Genomic DNA, 3,828 nt, shown 5'->3' on the forward strand with positions numbered 1-3,828 from the left:
CTCTCGGAGTGGGAGAGGGCCGCCCTCCTCGGCCGCCCCTGCGGGGCTGGGCGCGAATCTGCTGCTACCCCTGGAGAAGAGTTCCCGGGATGGGAGCGCCTCTTCTTGCTCGTGAAGGACGGGGCACGGCGGCGCCCCAAAAGCCGCGGCCTCCACGCGCCTCGGCAGCCGGGAGGAGCGAAGCGGCCATCGGGTTCGCTGACCTGCGTGGGGCTAGGCGAGGGAGGAGGTCCGCGGTTCAGTTTCCATCCTCGCAGATGCTCAAAAGCCGAATGAACGAAGCCTCGAGCAACCTGCCGTCGCTGACCCCGCTTTGAGCAGCGGAGGTTGGGTGAGATGACCTCCCCGGGTCCTTTCCCAACCTCAAAAAATACGGATCCTTCGAACAGGAGTAGGGAGGGTCACCCAGCACGATAGGCTTGAACATCCTAAGCTCACATGCTTCCTGGATGCTGCATCTTGTAGACAGATGGGTTTTGTGCTCCTCGAATAATTTGGTACTGCCTCTACAAGCCTGTGCATCCAGAGAGAGAAGCCCAGTTAACCCTTAGGGGAGCAGAACTGGTATGTGTAATTTTGAGCGTAGGATCTGTCACAAGAGTGCTGCTTTTTATTGGATCATCTGCTTGCTTTGTAATAAATTAATAGCAGGTAGAATGCAAACATTTGAGTATCAGAAAATGAAACAGTAAAAGTAAACTTTAAAAAACAGCAGATATTACATTTACACAGTACTTCTAGCAAAGCATTATATTAAAAATAACTATTTGTATTGCGTCCCACTAGAAAATTCACATTTGAAGCCTTTATTTGTCAAAGAGGGTACATGAATACAGACAGGGAAAAAGCATAAAATACGCTTGGGTTTTGTTGTTTTGCTGCAGCATTACAGTGGTAAGTTTATAGTTAAAGAACACGTTGACATCCAAACAAGTCTCTTGTTAATATATTAAAATCTAAAGGAAAACAGGGGTGATGATTATTCAAAATCCAACTCGTTATTTAATCTTGTTTGCTTTTGACAAACTGTTGTAACACTGGGCACAGATGTGACAAATTTGTCTTTTTTTCATGTCGATTTTTCCAGTTTTTAGTAGCACTGGAGAAGTTTAGGCTAGAAATTTTGGAATTAGGAAAAAAATACTGATTAGTTTAAAAAGACACTGTCCAGAATTGCCTGATTTATTTGGTACAAAAAATAGGCTCAAACATTTTTCCCCTCTAGATGTTACTGAAGATTGTTTTACTTTTATCATGCTATTTTGTTGCTATGGTTAAGTATTTTGTTTCTGTGATTAAGTGCGCTTTCCATGTTGTGCTTATGGGGAGGATGACTTACCAAAAATTCTAATGGATTTGCACCTAAATGCTGATTCTGATGAGTTTAAAACTTTCTGCATAAAAGGGGTAGGTCACACCTGTCAAATACAGTTGTAGCAAGCACTTTTTTTTCCCAGCTACACGTAGTTAAAACTTGTTTTGTAGTTACTTTAGGAGAGCACACTGGAATTGCCTGTTCTAGGAGCTTTGGACAACTTTGGAATTTTCGAATATTAAAAACTTTTTTCTTAGCTTGGATTAAAATCTGGCTTTACAAACCATAAAAATGAGTGGTGATAGACCTTTACAAACTGTCTGTTATGCAATAACATTTTATGAAACTTTGTGTGCCATGTATTTGCATAATGGATAAAATAGTATTTAGTACTGGTCATTGTAAGTGCATCTAGTCTTAGATCATGTGTATTTGAAGAGGTACAGTGCGGTTAACATGTTGATATAGGGGAGGCTGAGTATAAACCACAGTTCCAAATAAGCACTTTACTGTAAAATTTAATCCTCTGTCTTCTGCATAAACTGACTTGACCAATCCAAATGTTTGTGACATTTATTGTACAGAAACTTGGACTTAAATTCTAAAATGGTCAGTAATGTAAGGTGGCAGTTTACTGTGTGGCTGTGGGAGAAGTGGTGTCCCCACTGGAGGAGGAGAATCACTACTCTGAGTGCAAGGTATGAGGAGCTGCTGACATGCTGCTGCTTTGCACCAGGTAGTTTGATGTGCCGGAGGAGGAAGCAGTTGCGACTAAAGGCCACACTAAACTACTCAAAACCCTGTTTCTAAATACCAGCTACTAAAGTTGCCAGGCCTCCCCACACCATTGTGGGGTTTGGGTTGGGTGGTTTGTTTTTTTTTTAATGGAGGGCTCTGCCAGGAGGACTCCTTAGTTGTAGTTGAGTGCAGAAGCTGCTGATGCACTGAGGATGCACAAGCTCTGCTTAGGGTAGGAACTTGTCACAAGTAGGTGATGAGTGTATGTGAACTCGTAAGGCTAGGAAATGGGAGCTATTAACCAAAGAAGTGAGGGGAGGCTATTAAGGAGGTTTAAGAAAAGCAGGTAAAAATAGCAGTAACATGGAGACAGTTTTAAATGTTTGAGTACTGTGTGACTTTGTGTATATCCTTATTCCCATCCTATCTGTCCATTACCTTTACTTACCAAATAGCTTTTTTTCTTTGCGCTGCTTAAAAGCTGATGATGTTTGCATTCATCACCTGTTTATGTGCATATCTGGTTCCTGTCAGATTACAGGCTTACTTTGGTGGGACCATTGGAGTGAATGAAAAATGAGTGAGGTCTTATCTTAGAAACACCTTGAGACTATTAGACTGGAATTACTGTATTAAAAGACAGGACAAGTTGGGGTCCATTATGTGAGGTCAGGCATCTGGCATTTGTGATGCGTATTAAGATTATGCAGGGTCTTGGCTCTCATTTTCAGTAAAAAAAGTACCTAGCGTGTCAGGCTGTAGAGATAACCTTCCAAGTATGACCTGAGATTAAGTGATGTCTGCTTGAGGCTGATGAGCCTGAAGTCCAAATGTCAACCTTAACTGTTTAATTACAAACGATTTTTGTCTGGGGCTTTGAATGGGTTTTGGGATTGGTACTGAAGCCCATGGGATTCGTAGTTGAGTAATACATCTGTATTACTTCTCCTGAGAAGAGAGGATGCTTACAAAAGAACAAATTGGAAAACAGACTTTGTAAGGAAGGGAAACAAAAAGCATAAAAGCAGTATTTTTGGAAAATAATTTCTCAGCATGTTCTTGTATTTGTGGATATGACAGTGTTATTGAGTAGTAAACTAGTGATACGAAAGATTGTTATTTGCTTGATCTCTCAAGAATTGATCTTGGTCTTTAATGTGGCACCCCAGATTGAGGGCTGGATAAATTTAATCGGCCATTGTCTGGACTACAAACAAACTAAAAGTCTGTAAAGGGGAATTAAATGAAAAACACATAAAACATAGCTTCACTTTTATTTCTCCCTTCATTGATGTTCGGCTTTTATGAATTTTGTGGGAGAGTGTTTGAAAAAGTCTATATTCTTCTTCTTGCTTAAAAGTTGTTTTAAAGTAAACTCTGAGCAGAGATTTTTTTTTTTTAACAAACGTGTTAAAAAAATAATCAGCATAGCTAATGAAAAGACCACTTAAAATCCATGAAAGTGCCAGTTTTACTTTGTGGAGATCATTTGGAATATAATGCAAACAGTGGAAGTAAAATATGTAGCTCTCCTTCTCATCAGGGAAGGGTGATGACCTAACTAAAAGTTACTGTTGTTTTTAAATACAAATTTTCTCCTTTTTATTCTGCAACTAAAATAAGTGCTGCTTGCATCACAAAACAGGTAACAGTAATCCAATGTTAAATGTGATTTACTTGATAACAAATGGTGGAAACCAAGGATCTTGAATCTTGAGCACTATGAGTAACGCGTAACCTTTTAGAAATAATTATCTGACTCTCTTTTGTCAGGT

Source organism: Phaethon lepturus, unplaced genomic scaffold (genome assembly GCF_000687285.1).
Source record: "Phaethon lepturus isolate BGI_N335 unplaced genomic scaffold, ASM68728v1 scaffold39191, whole genome shotgun sequence".
NCBI lineage: Eukaryota > Metazoa > Chordata > Aves > Phaethontiformes > Phaethontidae > Phaethon > Phaethon lepturus.